We start from the raw sequence: 21,678 nt of genomic DNA on the forward strand, positions 1-21,678 counted from the left end.
GCATCTCACTGCACCGCTAAAAACATTTTTAAAACATATCCTTTTATTCATGAAAGTATGATGATGATGCTTGAATTTAGAGTCTTAGTTTTCTCAATGTAAAAACCTCCTCAAACTTTGTTTTGACACTTAGAGAATAAATCTTTCCTTCCTTCCTTCCTTCCTTCCTTCCACAGATGCATTTTAAATGCTTACAATATACCAGAAAATGTGCCAGGACAATGGTCCCAGTATTTGTGAAGGGTACAATCTTGTGCAGAATGATCAAATAAACAAATGGTTAGGAATGGAGGCAATTTTCTGTGAAGGAAGAGATAGCATTCTGTGATGGAGAAGAATGAGAGGCACCTCTGTTCCCCACTTGAGAAAGGGGGAGTAACAAAGTGTAGGATCTGAATCGTTAGCAGAGACTAGCGGACGAACGTCTTAGGTCAGGCTCTGCCGAAGCAGACCCCGAGACAGGAACTCCTGGGTGAGTCATTTATTAAGGACATGTTGCTGAGAGCTCAGGCGCTAGGACAGGGCCTAGAAGACAAAACTAAAGGAAACACTCACTCTCGGGTCCATGCAAGAGCCACGTTGGCATGTGGGAGTGAGGAGTGATGATCCCCTTACATTTTGATCCCCAGGTGCCACCTTCGCCTCACCCAGACTGTGGTCCCTATTCATAAAGTGCAAGCATGAGAAGTATGAAAAAGGCACAATGAGTAGATGAAGGCGTCCATCTGGTCTGATTCCATCTTCCACTCCTAGTCAGGTGACAATTATTACTACTTTCTTATTTATCCTTTCATGAAGCTTATTATGTGAAAACTAGAAAACATTGCTAAAAGAAATAAAATAAGAACAAATAAATGGAAAGACATCCTATCATGAACTGGAAGACTGGATGTTGTCCCAGCAGAAGGCACTGTTATCACAGGAGATGACAGCTCCATGATTGTTACTGCCCCCAAACGCCTTCCAGTGGGACAAGATGTGGAGGCGGAAGACAGTGATATTGGTGATCCCGACCCTGTGGAGGTCTCAGCTCATGTGTAGGTGAATTAGTCCGTTTTCATGCTGCAGGTAAAGACATACCCGAGACTGGGTAATTTACACAAGAAAGAGGTTTAATGGACTTTAATGTGGCTGGAGAGACCTCACAATCGTAGTAGAAGGTGAAAGGCACGCCTCACATGGTGGCAGCCGAGAAGAGAGCTTGTGCAGGGAAACTCCCATTTTAAAAACCTTCCAATCTCGTGAGACTCATTCACTATCACAAGAACAGCACTGGAACAACATGCCCTCATGATTCAATTAACTCCCATTGGGTCCCTCCCACAATACATGGGAATTCAAGATGAGATTTGGGTGGGAACGCAGCCAAGCCAAATCAGTATGCTCATGTCTTAGTTTTTAATTAAAAAGTTTAAAAACTAAAAAAATAAATAAATAAAAATAGAAAAAAGCGTTTAGAATAAAAGCATAAAGAGACTAGCCTGACATGTTGGCCAGGCTGGTCTCAAACTCCTGATCTCAGGTGATCCACCTGCTTTGGCCTCCCAAAGTGCTAGAATTACAGGTGTGAGCCACTGTGCTCAGCCTTATTGAGTCCAAAATACAAAAAAGTTAAAAGTTTATAAAGTAAGAAAGTTACAGTAGGCTAAAATTACTTTGTTATTGAATAAGGAAAAATGTTTGTATCAGTGTAGTGTAGCCTAAGTGTACAGTATTTATAAAGCCTGTGGTAGTGCACAGTAACACCCTAGGCCTTCACATTCACTCCCCATTCACTCCCTGACTCACCCAGAACAACTTCCAGTCCTGCCAGTCCCATGAGTGGTAAGTCCCCTATATAGGTGCAGCACATTTTATCTTTTAAACTGTATTTTTTCTGTACCTTTTCTATGTCTAGATGTGTCTAGATGCACAAAATACTTATTACTGTGTCACGGTTGCCTGCAGCATTCAGTACAGCAACATGCCATATGAGTTTAGCCCAGGAGCCATAGGCTACACCATCTAGCATAGGTGTGCAGTAGGCTATACCACATAGGGTTGTGTACGTGTGCTCTATGATGTTTGCATGATTAAATCGCTACATTTCTCAGATGGTATCTCTGTCATTACGTGACACATGACCGTAAATCTTTGCGTGTATGGTCAGACGATTTTTGACAAGTGTCAAAACTACTCAGTGGGGGAAGGACAGACTTTTCAACAAATGATCCTGGGAAAATTTAATGTCTGCATGTGGAAGAGTGCAGTCGGACCCTTCCCTTACGCAGTATGTAGAAATTAACTCATAGTGGATCAAAGACTTAAATATCAGAGCAAAAACTATGAAACTCTTATGAGAAAGCACAGGGATAAAGCTTCACAACATAGGATTTAGCAGTGATTTCCTGGATACAACACCAAAGACACAGGATAAAGAAGAAAAAAAATAGAAAAATTAGGCTTCATCAAAATGGAAAACTTGTCTGGATCAAAGGATTCTGTCCTAGAATGAGAGAAAATATTTTCAAACTATATATTTGATAAGGAGTTAATATCCAGACTGTATAAAGAATTCTCCCAACTGAATGACAGAAAAAAATTAAAAATCAGCAAAGAATGTGAATAGGTATCTCTCCTAAGAAAGTACACGATGGCCGCGACACACGTGAAGGGACACTCAGCGTTGCTGGTGATTAGGGAAATGCGAATCAAGACCACAGTGAGATGCCACTTTGCACCCACTACTAGTTTGGCTATTATGTATTAAAAACCCAGACAATAACCTCAGTATTGGTGAGGATGTGAAGAAGGTGAACTAAACTAGTTTTCTTTTCTTTTCTTTTTTTTTGAGACAGAGTCTCGCTCTGTCAGCAAGGCTGGAGTGCAGGGGCGCAATCTGCAGCCTCACCCTCCCAGGTTCCAGTGATTCTCCTCCCTCAGCCTCCTGAGTAGCGGGGATTACAGGCACCCGCCACCACGCCTGGCTAATTTTTGTATTTTTAGTAGAGGTGAGTTTTGCCATGTTGGCCAGGCTAGTCTCCAACTCCTGATGTCAGATGACCCACCTGCCTTGGCCTCTCCAAGGGCTAAGATTACAGGTGTGAGCTACCGTGCCTGGACTAATTTAATTTTTTGAGGAACCGCTGTACTGTTTTCCACAGCAGCTATACCATATTTCACATTTCCTTGTACACTGTTGGTGGGAATGTAATTTTTTTCCTAAAAAAATTAAACATAGAATTAATTACCATATGATCCAGCCATCCCTACTTCTGGGCCTATACCTAAAAGAAATAACCAAAAGGTGGACTCTGAGGTGGGCCACCCTAGCATCCCCTGGCCTTCTAACCAGCCCACTGAGTCTCCAGTGTGCCCTCTGCCACCCCAAATGGGCCCAGTGGGGAACACGGTACCCATGGCAGTACCCATGGCAAGTGCCCATCAGTACCAGTTGTTAAATAGTTTGAAAATCACATCTGATATCAAGACGTATTTTTGAGGTAGCAGCAACAGATACTTAAGTGAAGGTAGGGTGTGGGGTCAAAGGACAAAATCAATAATGACTTTTGGACTTGGCTCAAACAGCTTGGCAGATGGCAGTGCCATTTTATGTGTTGGCAAGAACAGGCTTGCTGGGGAGCAGAAGTCAGGAGTTCGGTTGGGACATGTTAAGTTTCAGCTGCGGAGGAGACTCCACATGGCCTGTGAAAGGCTGCTGGACTGGTGAGTCTGGAGGTCAGAGGAGTGTTTTGAGATGAAGATGAACGCTGGGGCATTGTTACCACCTAGAAGGTATTTAGAGCCATGAGGATAGAGGTGGTCACTTCAGGAAGAGAGTGTAGAAAGAACAGAGGAACCATGGTCTGAGGCTGAGCAGCCCACAGGGACTCCAGTGTTTATAGAGCAGGCACAGGAAGGTAAGCCCGCCAAAGAAATCTAGATGCAGGCCCCAGGGAAGCAGGACAAAAGCCAGGAGAGCATCCTCTCCCAGAAGCCAGGAGAGAAACATGTTTCTAGAGAAGGAATACTTGGTTGCACTGAATGCTACTGAGAACAGGGTTTAGAGGGTATAGGCTTGAAAAGCTTTAGATTTTTTTTTCATAATTTAAAAGACTTTGACTGCAATTCAGCCTCAAAAGTTTTCATTATGGAAAGGAAACCTGGAGCCCTTGCTTGCTAACATGACCAAAAGGCATAGCCCACTTATTGTGGGTCAGTGATGGGCCCAAGAGAGTGACTCAGCAGATGTGGATCGACAAATGAATAAAATTGGTTTACTAAGAACAAATGATTCTGATACCCTTGAGAAAGCCAAATAGCTCTGACCAGTTTTCCTTGCAGCTAAATGCTCATAGTTGCCATGTAAAACCTGAATATGTCAGAGAACTAAGGCGATGTATTGGCAGAATGTGCCGGTTACGTGAACAGCTCCTGTATCTCAACTTCTGCCAAACAGGTGAGACAGCATGCTAAAATGTTTTCAATATTTAAAAATATGTTTTTTTAAAAAAATATTTTAAGTATTATAAGCGTTGCTCTATGCAGAGCTGAAATGTGGTGTTGCCTTTTCAGGCGTCTTCTCTCTGCAGATACAAATACATCCTCAAGCTAACAGATTTCACTGTGGTGTTTTCTTTACTTAAAATTTTCCATTACAGAATGGAAAACTGACAGAGAAAAAAGTGTTTAAGGATATTTTTGTTGTAAAGGCAAAAGCCAAGTACAGTTCCTACTCTTAATGTCAAATGTACAGAATCTCCCAAAGTTTACATATATTTGTACATACACTTACTACATTAATAATGCAAAGCCTTGCTTAAATTACCAATCATTGCTGCGTTTCCGCGTGTGTTTGGGAATATCTGCCCAAAAGACATTAGCTATGTTTTGAGGGAATGGCTCAAGAGGCTTATGTTGGCCTTGGGATCCTGTTGGGTTCTCCCTGATTTTAGACAGGACTTGGAGATTTGTTCCCTTCTCCAATTCTGTTCCCATGTGACATTTCTTGGGATGGTTATGTGTGATCTGTGTGAAGATAAAGAATTATTGCAGCTTGTGGTGTATAAGGATTCATAAATACCATTAATTCAGAAACCAAAACAGAACAATGACTTGAAATTATCACACAGTATTAGACTATTAGTGAAGAATGACTTATGTCATAGGGAATGGTCTCAAAACATCTTAAAATTTCTAGCTTTCATATCAAATTTAGTTCTGAACTATACATGAGATGCAAAACTTTGTGATCTAGGAGAAAACAATAATATGGAAAGAAAATGAAGGATTACAATGATCCTTCTGTTGGAATGTGTAGGGCTTGCCTCATTCAAAACGAGCTAATAAGAAAATGACCCATTCAATTTGAGAAATGAGGATGGGCCATAAACAGAAAAAGAAATCCTGAGGTCATTAAAACATATATTTATCCTGCAAATGTTTCACTATGTTGGTTCTTGACTTTTAATATTTTTTCTTTTTACAGGTTTCAACTCTGTCAAGTCTGTTAACTAAAAAAATTTTGTAATTTTTTTCTATCATTTCTTAATTAACAAAGTCCTTCTACTTACAAGAAACTTAAACCACTGATTTATTGATTCATTCATTAGACATTTATTGAACACCAACAAAATTCTGGGTACAGTTCTTGGCACTGTGGATATGCCAAGTGAACAACAACAAAAATTCCTACCTTCAAGAAGCTCATGTTTTAGTGGAATAACTAAATATGTATTTTGAGGCATCTCAAATCTTTTTTATTTGCATTTTTTTTTCTAGTTTTAAAAACTTTATCTATCTAGCATTTATTTTGGTATCTCATGTAAGAAAACAAGCCAAATTGACTTTTCCCCTAAATTGCTAATTGACTGCTATGACATTTATTAAATATTCCCTTCATTCTCCATTTGATTTGTGATGCTCACTTTGTTACATATTTTATTGAGAAAATGACCCTACTTTCACCTTCAGCACGTAATAACACAAAGCAGGGTTGCTATTAAATTGTTAAATACTATTGCTCTTTCATCCAAATGCCATAAGTTTTGAATTATAAATGTTTTTTGTATCACTGCTATTTTATTGTATTCTGGGGATACTGTTATTCTTTTTAGAGAACAGCCCAATTTTATCATGGACGTTGATAGTAAAATAGGATTTGCTTCAGATAACTGCTTCATGACTGCTTCTTGGAGTACTATTCTGTAAGTCAGAGAGCTACCCCTACCTTAACAGTACGGCACACCTTTTCCCTGCTAAGGATGTAGGCAGCCATATCTTTCACATGTTCAGCATTATTCCTGAATGAACAGTTCAATTATTTTTATTAATTGGTAGGATTACAAAACTAGTAATGATCATGTTTTCCAGTCAATCTTATGATCCATCTGTTGACTGATATTCTGTTATGCATCCATTATCTACCATCCATCCTTCCCTCCTTCTCTTACTTCCAAGAGTTTAAAGCTGTCTTGACATGTTACCATAGTTTTTTGAATTGTAGTTTATATGCATTTGCACCAGAATAACCCCAGTGCTCTTCCAAAATGCAGATTTTTGATTCTCACTATGAACCCAGTAAATTGAAATCTCTACAGGGTGGGGCCTTGGCACCTATATTTTTAACAGCACAACCCCCCCTTCTTCATGATTCTGATGCAACCTAAAGTTAGAGAACAACTAGAGAATATTGTGACATTGGAGTGTAGAAACTTGATCTTCCCACCAAGCAATTAACCTGTAGGGAACACAGCAGTTATACTAATTCTATGGCCATTTTTTTCAATCCACTTGCTGTTTTTTATTACTGGGAGTCATGCAAAAAATGTTGCCCACACTCAAATTATTTGTTATGAGAGAGCATTAGAAATCCCTTTGTCCCAGTCCAATGATTTTCTCTATGAATTGAAACAATGTAGGGGATAAAGCCATCTGAAGAGCAGCTCATCTATTTCTCGACAAGTTTTGGAGGCAACTGTCAGGTCTTTTCAAAGCAACCCTTTTGCCCTAGAAGCAAAGGATGAAAATTTGTATCTTTTGTTTTGTTTGTTTTGAGATGGAGTCTCCCTCTGTCACCCAGGCTGGAGTACAGTGGCACGATCTTGGCTTACCGCAACCTCTGCCTTGTGGGCTCAAGCAATTCTCATGCCTCAACTTCTCAAGTAGCTGAGATTACAGGTGCCTGCCACCACGTCTAACTAAAGTTTTGTATTTTTAGTAGAGATGGGTTTTCAGCATGTTGGCCTGGCTGGTCTTGAACTCCAGGCCTCAAGTGATCTGACTGCCTCGCCCTCCCATGTGTATCTTTTTGAGCCACCTACTTCTACTGAAAGGAACCCCCAGATACGTGCACTCTCTGAGGGGCAGTAGGGATTGTGGAGTCTTTTCTTAATTCATAGGGTCAGAATCACATGAGGCTAAATCAAAGTTACAGATACCAGGGCTCTGCTGCAAAGATATGGAGTCGGAATCTCTAGAGGAGCAAGCAGAGAATCTGGACTTCAAACGTCCTGGACGATTCTCTGGCTTAGGCACGTTGGCTTTCAGAGGCAGATTTAACCTGGGTTTAAATTCTTGCTCTGTCACTTTAGCTCCGTGATCCTTGGCAAATGACCTATTTAACTTCTCAAAGCCTCAGTTTCTCCATTTGGAAAGCTAAGATGCTTCTTTACTCGGGGATCTTGTAAGAATGACATAAACTGATAGTTACTTAAGTGGCCAACACAGTTCCTAGCATATAATCAGAGCCTAATGGTTATTACTTCCCATCCTACTCTCCTTGAGAACAATTGTGTTTGTTCAAATCCTAACAAGCTTTTAAGGCATTTATGCTTGCCTGTTATGCAAATAAACCAGACTGGCATGCTGGGAGGCAAACTGAGAGGAAAAGCCCCCTGTAGACAGAAACTCTGTTTCTCAAACTGTAACCTATGTATCTGAATCACCTACGGCTCACTTTAAAAATAAATACACTCAATAGATTCTAGCTTTCATTCCATACTCATTGAATCAGAAACTCTAGAAGTAGGGTCCACGATCAGCTTTTTAAACAAGTACCCTCAGTAATTCTTATAAATCCTGAAGTAGAGCTTTCAACATTCAGAAGCACCTCATTCCAGAGAGAGCCCAGAATCGGTCTCTGACATCCAAATGTCAGTGCCATAATCAGACTCATTTCTCAGCGTCCTTCCTGTTAGCCTGCTTTGTTACCCTGGCTCCACTGTCCTTGAATTTTCAAGAGAGGCAGTTGTTCCATCCAGCTGGAGCGGAAAAGTAATTTGATCCAGCATTTCCTGCGATGCCTTCTGGTCTCCACAACCTTCTTTCGTGGCCTCCCTCCACCCCTCTCAGTTGGCACGAGGGCCATGACGTGTGCACAGCTGTTCAGTTGTGTCATCTCAGGTTGACGTTTGTCCTTCTGGGACTGTTGGCCAAGAAGACCACCTTTGTTGAAAAGTTGACTAAGCAATCTGATCCCTAAACCAAAATGCTGAGAGCACAGCATGTCCCGAGGGCTGCTTCGTGGAAGTGACAGGTGGTGACTGGATAGAGTCCAGAGATGTCTGAGTATTCAAAGAACAAGTGCCAGATTTTTGTCCCTTCTAGCTTCTCTATTCTCCAATGACAATCTCAGTGGGGTGCTCTGCCTATCTGACAATGGTCTTCTGGAGTCCCTGTTGCTTTGAAAATAAGACTCCCGTGTGCCTGTGCTCTGGCCAATAGTTGACAGAAGGTTCAGGCTCAGAGACGGAGCTTTGCCTCTTCCATGGCAGCGTATATTTGTAGGTGTTTAAGGAAGCCTCGAGGGGAGTTTGCTAAGAGAGAGCCAAGTGGGAGAGAGGTCTAGCTTCTCGGGACTCAGGGCCAAGCCTGAAGTTAATGCTCAGGTTTACACTTCTAAGAGAGCACAAGGGGGTTAAAGGAAAAGAAGGTTCTGCCCTTGTCTGTATTCACAGGTTCCTCTCTCCCTGCCCTCTCTAAGTGGAGACAATAATGCTTGTCAAGCAAAATTGGAATAGTATATTAATATTCCTCTTCCTGGCTTTTAATTAAACGGATCTATGGTGGATCACTCTTATTAAGTCAGGCCTCTATGGTCAGAATGATTCACACAGCTGAAAACACACAAACAAAACCAAAAACCAGAGTTCCCCCTTGCCAAACCGATGTAAGCCAGCCCTCTATACTCCTCTTTTTATGAGAACAGTTTCTCCTAATGACATTGACTCTCCTGTCCAAGAAACACATGTTCTTAAGTCAAATCCTCCGATAAGTTGATGCTCCAGGTTTCCTGTGGCTGATTTTGGGACACGAGAAATGGATTGTCCAAACATCATCCACTGGTGCAGCTGGAGATTTAGCAAGTTTGCCCCAGAAAGTTGCCAAGGAAATCCCAGATGAAGGTGATGTTGCAGGTTGAGTTTCCTGGGAGGTGGATTTTTGTGATGGAGTTTGGTGCATGGGAAGTTAATCAAGGAGTGTCTCTGAGAAGAGAAATGCCATAGAAAGGAAAAGGAATCAGCAGTAGGCAGAATACAGGCCCATGGCTGTCTTAGCTGACTTCATGGCAGCTCTGGAGCTAGGATGGCCCTTCAGGGCTGTCCTGACTTGGGCTAAGATAGATCAGTAATCAGATATGGGCTGCCCCAGGAAAGGGCATAACCTCGGACAGGTGGCTTTCTGCAGCTGAGGCAGTCCCAGGAAGGAGCTGACAGTGAAGACTTTATGCCAGTCACACCTGCCTCCAGGCCCCTGTGTGGAGTCAGGTATCCTGACTGTTGGACCCCTGGTCCCAGGTGATCCCGACCCTCACCAGTCCCACTTGCCTCCCTCCAGCTCTGCTTAGGGATTTTTCCCCTCATCCCAATGTTCCACACCATTGACAACCAAGGGGTGGGGTGGGGACAGGCCTCGGCAGGGAATGATGGGGCATATATGTTAGTGTTGCTGCAACAATAAAGGCTGTTGCATTTTCAAGCCAAAAAAAAAAAAAAAAGCCACTCCCAGTGGCTGAGACTCCTTCAGGAAAGGGGACCTGGCTGGGGGACCCTTACGCCCAGCACAGATGGTGCTCCTCATGCCAACGACACATTCCCTTGAGAAACACTCTGGTGATTCTGCATCACTCACCACTCTCCATTGGGGATTATCTTCTTGCCTCTCTTTTGTTTTATTTTCTTTAGGTCTTTATCTTATTCTAGTTCCTTTTTTCAAAGGTAATTCTTGATGTCTAGCATCTAGCTATGAGAAGGCAGAACCTTTACCACCTGTGTTAGCATTCAGTGGCTTCATTCACATTGGGCCCTGGCTTGAAGGCGGGCTTTTAAGCACCGATCTGAAACTTCTGGAAGGTTTTGAACCCTGATCTGAACCTCTGCATTCTTCTTGATGGCCTCAGACTAATGATGGTTCCACTTACAATTTTTTCTTTTTCTTTTCTTTTCTTTTTTTTTTTTTGAGACAGTGTCTTGCTCTGTCACCAGGCTGGAGTGCAGCGGCGCAATCCCGGCTCACTGCAACCTCCGCCTCCTGGGTTCAAGCGGTTCTTCCGCCTCAGCCTCCTGAGTGGCTGGGACTACAGGCACACGCCACCATACCCGGCTAATTTTTGTGTTTTTAGTAGAGATAGGGTTTCACCATGTTGGCCAGGATGGTCTCGATCTCTTGATCTTGTGATCCGCCCACCTCGGCCTCCCAAAGTGCTGGGATTATAGGCGTGAGCCACCGCGCCTGGCCCACAATTTTTTGACTATACAGTGGTGTGAAAACAATATACATCCAGTAGAAACCCTACTTCAGATACCAATACTGAAAGTTTTTCACTTTCAGTATGGTATTCAACAAATTACATGAGAGGTTGAACTCTTTGTTTTAAAGTAGACTTTGTGCTAGAATATTTTGCCCAACTACAGGCTAATGTAACTCTTCTGAGTGCATTTAAGGTAGACTAGCTACGATGCTCGGTAGGTTAGGTGTATTGAAAACATTTTCAGTTCATGATATTTTCAATATATGTTGGGTTTATCGAGATGTAACCGCATCAAAAGTCAAGGAGCATTTGTGTACTGCATCCGTGCCTTTCTCTGATAAAGTCCATTACGATTTCTGCCTATTTCAGCCTCCTTCTACAAAAAGAGAACACACACACACAAAAAAAACAGCTTGGATTTTAAATAAGGCAGAAACCCAGAGGCCACATTCTGTTCTTGATGCTTAGCTTTGCACCATTCCCTGGAGAAAGCGCTTACCTCTTTTAGGTTCTGTTGGGACGCTTCTTTATGCATGTTTACATGGCTTTGTTCCCAGTCTTTGGCCCTTCAAAAAAAAATGAGCTGGCTGTTCATTAAGAGCTCATACCCATGAATTTTTCAGGGCATATTTCTGAGTGTCTTTTAATACGTAAGACTTGTAGGTCTTGGAGGACTGGATCTCTGAACAGAAAGGCCCGAGCTCCCACTCCTGTAGCATCAGCATTGACAGCTGCTTCCCATTTGCTGTTTAGATTCAGCTGAAACTCATCAGAAATCAGATCTGATGGTGGCCTCAGTTCTGATGACTACACTAACTTCATCCGCTCAGATTTCCAGTGAGTCAGGCTGGTTGCTGAGCCCTTTGTCCTGTTGTTCCTTTAGACCAATTTGGTATGGTGGTGGCTTCATGAATAATCAATCCATGCACATTAACCAGCTGCATGCATAAAGGCACTTCCACTGTGTCTTTGCCACGAAATTTTATATGGTTCTGATGTAATTCATAAACAACCAGGAAAAGCCAGACCCTGACTTAAAGTATCTAGAAACCTTAGAGAATCCTTTCAGGTTTCCTAAGAGAAGGCACGGTATTAACTTGTCTCTAAATGGTTATAACAGGGATAGTTTCCCTGAGGAGTCTTTAATGTCACTGTTGGCTGTATTGCAGGGACAAGGAATATATGGAAATGAAGATGACTTCTCAAAGTGTTTGAAACCAACTTTTATTTCAGTTTCTGGGATTCTTTTTGGGTTTGGCTGTTGCCTTAATCACCAAGTGGTGTGGGTTAAAACAAAAGCCGTAATTAAATTGAACCCAATTTGGGGAAAAATCGTTGGGCAACTCTTTGCTTAAACAGAAGCAGGTGGTACTGGAATGCTTAGTGGAAGTGAGCTGTGAGGAGGGAATGCAGATTTTGTTTTTTTCATTGAAAACAGTTAAAAATACTTGTGGTCTCCTATGCCAGGCTATGATCAAGATTACACATATATATGTGTGTGTGTGTCTCCCAGTTTCAGGAAAACTGTGATGGAAATGCAATATAGTTTTAATTAGAGAGTGGTCTTTTGTGGTAAGAGAGGATGGAATTTTATGTGTGTGTCTGTGTGTTTATTTCCAGGGTTGTTTTAAATAAAGATGTTCTCCTATTCTAGTAAAGATGTGATTTCACTTATACTCCATTCAGGAACTCATCTGTAGAGTAAAGCAATATGTTTTACATAGCTAGCTTTCTCACAAATGGAACGAAGGATGGATGGGAGGATGTGACCCCACCGGCTGCGGGGAATGAGAGAGCCAATCTTGTTGACAAGGCAGGCATCCTATTCTTCTCTAATTGCTTGAGAGTTTTCCTTTCGGAGATTGCTCAATGGAACTTTCCAGGAAGACAAAAACGTCTTCAGGCTCAGGAATTAAGAGGGGGCCACAGCCCAATTATGAAATGCCAATTTCCCTACAACTATTTTTGCCAGATAAAGTAAAGGATGCCAAGTTAAGTTCGAATTTCAGATTAAAAGTAAATAATCGTTTTAGTATGTCTAGTAATATTTGGGACTAAAAATTATTCATTGTTTACCCGAGGTTCCTGTTTAACCAGGAGGAACGTTTTGGTCATTGATGGATGGCATGTACAGCAGTGGTCCCATAAGCTTATTACACTGTGTTTTTACTGTACCTTTTCTATGTTATTTCTAAGTTATATTTAGATACACAAATACTTATCTTGTGTTCCTATTTTCTGTAGTATTCAGTATTTAACATGTTGTACAGGCTTACAGCCATGGAGCAACAGGCTCTACCATACAGCCTGTGTGTAGCAGGCTATACTATCTAGGTTTGTGTAAGGATACTCTGTGATGTTCACACAATGACAAAATTGCCTAAGACCTCAGAACATATCCCTGATGTTAAGTGACCCATGCCTGTATTTGCTAAATCTGGCATTTCTACCTCTAAAAGGCATTTTTTTTTTGAGATGAAGTCTTGCTCTGTAGCCCAGGCTGGAGTGTGATGGCGCGATTTCTCGGCTCACTGCGAGTTTGACCTTCTGGGTTCAAGCAATATTCCCACCTCAGCCTCCTGAGTAGCTGGGATTATAGGCACCCGCCATCATGCCCTGCTAATTTTTGTATTTTTAGTAGAGATGGGGTTTCACCATGTTGGCCATGCTTGTCTTGAACTCCTGACTTCAGGTGATCCACCTGCCTCAGCCTCTCAAAGTGCTGGGATTACATGCGTGAGCCACCATGCCTGGCCCAAAAGGCAATTCTTCCTCTGATTAAAAGTGAGTCAGATGCTTATTGATGTCTCAGATATTTTGTTGCTGTTATTGTCGTTGCTCTTTTTAAATAGACTTGTATTTTTTAGAGCAGTTTGAGGTTAACAATGAAATTAAGGGGAAGGTACAGAGTTCCCATGTATCTCCCGCTCCCATGTGTATATAGCCTCCCTCATTATCAACGTCTTGTGTCAAAGTAGTACCTTTGTTATAACTGATAAACCTACATTGTTTATCATTCTTACCTGAAGCCCATAGCTTAGGGTTCACTCTTTGTCTTGTGCGTTCTTTGGGTTTTGACAAATGTATGATGACATTTAACTAGCATTATATCATATAGAGTAGTTTCACTGCTCTAAAAGTCCTCTGTGCTCTGCCTGTTTATCCCTACTACCCCACTAACCCCTGACAATTACTGATTTTTTTTTTTTAAGATGGAGTTTTGCTCTTATTGCCCAGGCTAGAGTGCAATGGCACATTCTCGGCTCACTGCAACCTCCACTTCCTGGGTTCAAGCAATTATCCTGCCTCAGCCTCCCAAGTAGCATGTGCCACCACGCTCAGCTAATTTTGTAATTTTAGTAGAGATGGGGTTTCACCATGTTGGTCAGGCTGGTCTCAAACTCCTGACCTTAGGTGATCTGCCCCCCTCAGCCTCCCAAAGTGCTGGGATTACAGGCATGAGCCACCGTGCTTAGCCCACAGATTTTTTTTTTTTTTTTTAAAACATCTCCATAGTTTCGCCTTTCCCAGGATGTTCTATAGTTGGAAGCATGGAGTATATTGCTTTTTCAGACTGGCCTCTCTCACTTAGTGATATGTATTTAAGGCTCCTCTGTGTCTTTTCATAGCTTGATAGCTTATTTCTTTTTAGCACTGAAGTATATTTGGATAACAGTACTTTATCAAATGGGTGTTTCGCAAAATTTTCTTCCAGTCTATAGTTTATATTTTCATTCTCTTGACAGTATCTTTTGCAGAGCAGACATTTTACATTTTAATGAAGTCTAGCTTATTTATTTCTTTCATAGGTCATGGCTTTGATGTCTTATCTAAAAAAATCACTGCCATACCTAAGGTCATCTAGGTTTTCTTCTATGTCATTGTCTATGACTATATAGTTTTCCATTTCCATCTGTGATCCATTTTGAGTTAATTTTATGAAGGGTGTAAGGTCTGTGTCTAGCTTCGTTTTCTTGCATGTGGATGTGCAGTTTTTCCAGCACCGTTTGTTGGAAAGACTCTCTTTTCCGTATTGTATTTCCTTTCCTTCTTAGTCGAAGATCATTTAACTGTATTTATGTGGGTCTATTTCTGGGCTGTTTATTCTGATCCATTAATCTATTTCCTTGTTCTTTCACCAATACCAGACTGTCTTGATGACTGTAGCGTTACTGTCTTAAAGTCACGTAGCATCAGTCCTTTGACTCTGTTTTTCTTTTGCAATATTGAGTAGGCTCTTCTGGGTCTTTTGCCTCTCCATATGAACTTTAGTATCACTTTGTTAATGTCCACAAAATAACTTGCTGGGATTTAGATTTGGACTGCATTGAATCTAAAGATCAAATCGGGAAGAACTTGCACCTTGAGAATATTGAGTCTTTGTATCCATGTGATGGAATACTTCTCCATTTAATTAGTTATTTGATATCTTTTATCAGAGTTTTGTGGTTTTCTTCATATTGATCTTTTACATATTCTGTTAGATTTATAAGTAAATCTATCATTTACATTAGGGTGCTAATGTAAATGATAACATGCTTTTAATTTAAAATTCTGCCTACTCATTGCTGGTATATAGAAAATGATTCATTGTTCCGTATTCACTTTGTATCCGTAACTTTGAGGTAATTGCTTATTAGTTACAGAAGTATTTTTGTCAATTCCTTTGGATTTTAATTATGCCTTTTGGGGTTCTTCTCTTGTCTTACTGCATTAACTAGCATTTCCAGTATGATGCTGAAAAAGAGTGGTGAGAGGGGACCTCCTTGCTTTGTTCCTGATTATACTTTTTGACTTCATTCACTACACAAAGATGCCTGGATTTTTAAAATTTTTTTTCCAAGACAGAATTTTGCTCTTGTTGCCCAGGCTGGAGGGCAGTGGTGCAATCTTGGCTCACTGCAATCTCCACCTCCCAGGTTCAAGTGATTCTCCTGCCACAGCCTGCCAAGTAGCTGGGATTACAGGCATGTGCCACCACACCTGGCTAATTTTTTTGTATTTAATAGAGATAGGATTTCTTCTTTCGGAAAGAATCATAGTTACATATATCCATTTTCCCTGGAAACTGGATCAGTACATTACTTGAATTAGGTTGCACAAATAAATGAGAAATTACTTTTTATTTATTTATTTTAAAAAACTTCTTCTTATTCTTTTTTTTTTTTTTTTTTTTCTTTTAGAGGTGGAGTCTTCCTTTGTGGCCCAGCCTGGAGTGCAGTGGCATGATCACAGCTCACTGTAATCTCAAAATCCTAGACTGAAGTGATCATCCTGCCTCAGCCTCCTCAGTAGCTGGGACTACAGGGCTATGCTAACACACCTGGCTAATTAAAAAAAAAATGTTGTAGAGACGAGGTCCTTACTATGTTGCCCAGGCTGATCTGGAACTCCTGGCCTGGAGTAATCCTTCTCTCTCAGCCCCTCAAAGCGGTAGGATTACAGGTACAGGCCACTGTGCTTACTCAAAAATTACTTTAAAAATAACTAGTAGATATGAATGTGAGCATTCTAAACTGATCATTAGATTAGTAGCCACTGAGTTTGAGCCATGTTTCCTTGTGACCTGAATAATAATTATGGCAGAAAGCCTTGTAAAGCCTTGACTAGCAGGTGAAGAAGGTAGGTAGTAATTGCAATGGAGAGGATCGCTTGTTCTTGGCAGTCATATTCATCTATGCCATTCATTTAGGATGAAGAATAAGGAGGGACAAAGCAAATGTTGACCATCTTCTCTGTCATGTATTTGGGAAATTTATCTTGAATTTATTAACCAGATACATTACTCTCCTGCAAAGTGTAACCATAAATCAACACAGAAAGATTGAGATGCTATCATTTCCTTTGAAATAATAAACCAGAGGTGGTGTGGCAATCCAAGAGCAATTATAACACAATTAAATGTTCAGGTTACTCCCTCCCTCTCATAATTCATGCTTGGGAAAAGTGTGCCTAAAGGTTTATATTTTTTAAGGGAAGTCAGAACTGTGGAGTAGCCAAGAGCAATAAAAAAGACATTGAAGATTCCCAAGGGAGAAGACTAGCAACTTAATGATTTCTTTCTTAGAAACAAAGATACATGGACAGCAAAACGGATTTTTTTTTCTAAAAGTCTAATGAGAAACCATTATCAGTTTGGGGTAAAATAATGTAATCTGTAATATAATCAAAAACAGTCTTAGAGACACAGAATATTTAAGTTGGATAAGAAATTAGACATCATTCTCTTCAGCCAAATAATTACAGCAAATTATCTGATAAACATTTGTACTGACTCCTACAAGGTGTATGGTGTTACTTTAGGTACTCTGGGTTAAAAAAAGAAGTAAAATGACACCAAAAGCCCAAGCAACACAAAAAAATTTGACTTTTTCAAAATTAAAAACTTTGTGCATCAACCCAAATTACTGAGAAAGTGAAAAGGCGACTTGTACAGTGGAGGAAATATTTATAAATCCTCTATTTGGTAAGAATCTAGTATCCAGAATATATTTAAAGAAACTCTTATAACTCAACCAAAAAAGACAAAATACCCAATTTAAAAAGAGGCAAAGGGCTTGAATAGACATTTTCCCAAAAAAGATGTGCAAATGGCCACTAAGCACATGAAAAGATGGTCAACATGATTAGTCATTAGGGAAATGCAAATCAAAATCACAATGAGATACCATGTCAAACCCATTGAAATGGTTCTAATAAAAAAAGAGGAGAATAACAAGCGTTGGCAAGGATGTGTTGAAACTGGAGCTCTGTGCATTGCTGCTAGGAATGTAAAATGGTGCAGCTGCTATGGAAAACAGTCTGGCAGTTCCTCAAAAAGTTAAACATAGAATTACAGTAAGACCCAGCACTTCCACACCTTGGTGTATATCCCAGAGAAACGAAAACAGGGACTCAAGTAAATACATGTACACTGGCTCATAGCAGCACTATTCACGATAGCCAAAAGGTGGAAACCACCCAAATGTCCATCAGTGGAAGAATGGGTTAGCAAAGTGTTGTATACGCATGCAACTGACTATTATTCAGTCCAAAAGGGAATGAAGTACTGATTCAGACCATAACATGGGTGAGCCTCAAAAACGTGCTGGCCGGGCGCAGTGGCTCACACCTGTAATCCCAGCACTTTGGGAGGCCGAGGTGGGCAGATTACCTGAGGTCAGGAGTTTGAGACCAGCCTGATCAACATGGAGAAACCCTGTCTCTACTAAAAATACAAAATTAGCCAGGCGTGGTGGTGCATGCCTGTAATCCTAGCTACTTGGGAGGCTGAGGCAAGAGAACCATTTGAACCTGGGAGACGGAGGTTGCAGTGAGCTGAGATCATTGCACTCCACTCCAGCCTGGGCAAAAGAGTGAAACTCTGTCTCAAACAACAACAACAACAACAACAACAACAACAACAACAGCAACAACAACAACATTATGCTGGGTAAAATAAGCCACAGAAAAGATCACATGTTGTATGATTTCATTTATATGAAATATCCGATAAAAGCAAATCCAAAGAGACAGAAAGAAGACACGTGGTTGCCAGTGGTCGGGGAAGAGATGAAAGGGGAGTGACTGCTTCATGTGTATGGGGGTTTCTTTTGGGGTGATGAAAATATTTTGAAATTTGTTAAGTGTGGTGGTAGCAGAACATTGTGAATGTACTAAATGACACTGAATTTTATACTTTGTAATGGTTAATGTTAAGTTACATGAATTTTACCTCAATTTAAAAAATAAGTACAGCCTTGTATAGTGAAAAGGAGGCTGGATTGAGATCAGACTCAGGTTTGTGACTTGGTTTTCCCCACCTTCTGTTTGTATGAACCTGGATAAATTATGCAAACTCACTCTGGAAAATGCATATTCCTACAATAGGTGTTGTTTTAACTTACCTTGGGTGGGCATTTCGATAGCATTCAGCGGGCAATTCAGATAATGTATGTAAAATGCTTTCCTACCTGGGATCATTATTTTCATACAAAATAGATACCATCTACTAAGCAAAACTGGAACGATTACAAAGTAATACCAGTGGGGAAAATGATGTATAAATACCATGGAAAGCAAGGAGTGCAAGGGTGAGCGAAGTGAGGTGGGGAGGTACAGGCAGCAAGCCTGGTCAGTTGAAGGTCTCCTGCCAGACTTTTCATGTTGCCAGGAAGGCAAAAACAAACTCTGTGAGTCAAGCAAAGGATCAGGCAATGCAGGGAGAAAAAGGAGAGGCGAGCTTGACTGATCCCTACAGGGATAAAACACTGCTTTAACTGAGAGCCAGCTCACCCCTGGGGAAGGAGTCACACCACATGAGAGCGCCTCAGCCAGGGCTGGCCCAAGCCAACTGCTGCCTCAAGGGCTGCTTATTCTATTTATTTTGCAGTGTGTAGACGTGCCTGCTTGCCCTGACCCCTGAGCGCAATAGTGATCACAATGCAATTCCTTAGCCTTGTCTCATCATCCTGGATGGACCCAGGCCAGGCACTCATTGGCAGTTGATGCTTCCAAGGGAAAAGCAGAGAAGGAAGATCCTAGGTGCCCAGCAGGAGGTGTCTGTGCAGGCGCATGGAGACCACATGCTGCTTCTGCCTTAGCTGTGTGCAACTGCCTTTGTGATTTTATCATCAGGAGCAACGACATGGAAAAACCCTTTATTCTTTTTACAGTGGCTCAGCAAAAGTCAGTCAAGGCAAATTTACTCTATCAGTGATGGAAAAAAGTTTGCCAGGGACAGGTGCTATTTAGAGCAAAAGTAAACATATGCTCATACATACACATACAGAAATAATCATGTTAATGTTTAGTTTAACAACTACACTGAAATAGAAAGAACGTATTTATCAGCAGTCTATGTCTATGACATAGTTGTACAAAGAAAACACATTTTTAGGCTAAAATGGGATACATTAATAGATGTGAACACTTCAATACTTGTGCGCAGGGATGTGCTGGGCACAGACACGCAGGCATATGAGTTTGTGTAAACGCCCTTTGCTAAGGAACCACAGAGCTCTGGCAGAGATTTAAATCTGATCTAGTAACACCAAAGTCTGGCGCCTCTGACAGCTGCTCTGGTTTCAAGTGGCCCCAGTGTCAAAAGTTAGGACGAGAGGACTGATTTGTCCAAGTTTAACTTTTGCTGAACACCATGAGGCGTCTGTTTCTAACAGAAGTTAAATTAGAAACTTCCAGGATGCCAGGTTTGTGTCTTTTTGACAAGATGTGGCTTCCCATTTGTGAAAAGTGCTCTTCAAATGTATGAAATAGATGGGCAACATATAAACGGCCGAGGCCTGCGCGTAGATGGACTGCCATGGCGGCTGTTTCTCAGGGTGTTGCTGAGCCCTCTGGGATCGCAGTGTGATGATGGGTCTGCCAGACAGCAGCAGCAGAAAACAAAAGCCCGTAGAAAGCACTGAAGGTCTCTGGCTGATTGGGAGAAGTAGAGACAAGGCCACAGCCTGACACCTCGGGCTCCAGTAGTTAGCGGACACGGAATAGGAGGAAGAAAGCAGAGAAGAGAGAGAAAGTAGCGGGGCTGCTTAGCTGGATGGGAGACACGTGAGTTCAGGAGAAGCAAATGGAAAGGCGTTGTTGTTTTTCTCCTCTCCAAGACTCTCCCCCTGCCTGCCTCTCACAGTGAAAATTAGATAGAATTACAAAATAATTTCGAATGACGAAAAACATATTTGAGACAAGTGGTTTACCTGGCATCGAATTCCCCAAAAGAATTTTTAAAATTGTGCAATAGGGAAAATGTGCCATATATACACCATGGAATACTATGCAGCCATAAAAAATGATGAGTTCGTGTCCTTTGTAGGGACATGGATGAACCTGGAAACCATCATTCTCAGCAAACTGACACAAGAGCACCCAGCACTTTGGGAGGCCGAGGCGGGTGGATCACGAGGTCGAGAGATCGAGACCATCCTGGTCAACACGGTGAAACCCCGTCTCTACTAAAAGTGCAAAAAATTAGCTGGGCATGGTGGCACGTGCCTGTAATCCCAGCTACTCAGGAGGCTGAGGCAGGAGAATTGCCTGAGCCCAGGAGGCGGAGGTTGCGGTGAGCCGAGATCGCGCCATTGCACTCCAGCCTGGGTAACAAGAGCGAAACTCCATCTCAAAAAAAACAAACAAACAAACAAAAAAAAACTGACACAAGAGCAGAAAATCAAACACCGCATACTCCCACTCATAGGCGGATGTTGAACAATGAGAACACATGGACACAGGGAGGGGAGCACTACACACTGGGGTCTGTTGGGGGGAAATAGCGGGGGACAGCAGGGGGTGGGGAATTGGGGAGAGAGAGCATGGGGAGAAATGCCAGATAGAGGTGATGGGGAAGAAGGCAGCAAATCACGCTGTCATGTGTGTACCTATGCAACAATCTTGCATGCTCTTCACACGTACCCCAAAACCTCAAATGCAATAATAAAAAAAAATGTGCAATAGGAAAACTTATTTTGAAATACCTTATTTCCTTTCCTTATGAGCCACCGTAATGGTAAACAGAACTGTTAGAATTTTCCAGTGAGGCACTAGACATAGTTCTCTCTCAAGGGAGTACCGCATGAAACTGTGGCACAGAGCTGGGTCCTGTGGTGCAGGTGCTGCTAGAGGCCAAAGAGCACTGACACATTTATGGCCTGCTAACGTCAGTCAGTCCACACTTTGCTAGAAGATGGGGAGTCCCCATTAACCAGTTTGTCTTTGTTTTTGTTTTTGAGGCAATGTCTTGCTCTGTCGCCCAGGCCAGAGTGCAGAGGAGCTAGCATAGCTCACTTGCATCATCAGACTCCTGGGCTCAAATGATCCTCCTGCCTTATCCTCCCGAGTAGCTGGGACAACAGGGGTGAGCCGCCATGCTCGGGCAATTACTTTTTTGTTTTTTGTTTGAGACGGGGTCTCACTAGGTTGCCCAGGGTGGTCTCAAACTCATGGATTCAAGTGAT

At 41.7% G+C, this 21,678-nt stretch overlaps 1 long non-coding RNA gene across 1 annotated transcript; it reads left to right on the forward strand.

Moving 5' to 3' along the window:
• Positions 1 to 3,640: 3,640 nt before the first annotated feature.
• Positions 3,641 to 6,890, forward strand: LOC141583000 (uncharacterized). The gene is made up of 3 exons (XR_012515828.1): positions 3,641 to 3,705; positions 4,324 to 4,438; positions 5,468 to 6,890. It is a non-coding gene; the product is annotated as an uncharacterized LOC141583000 (long non-coding RNA).
• Positions 6,891 to 21,678: the final 14,788 nt, after the last annotated feature.

This window comes from Saimiri boliviensis, chromosome 2 (assembly GCF_048565385.1).
Source record: "Saimiri boliviensis isolate mSaiBol1 chromosome 2, mSaiBol1.pri, whole genome shotgun sequence".
In the NCBI taxonomy this organism is placed as follows: domain Eukaryota; kingdom Metazoa; phylum Chordata; class Mammalia; order Primates; family Cebidae; genus Saimiri; species Saimiri boliviensis.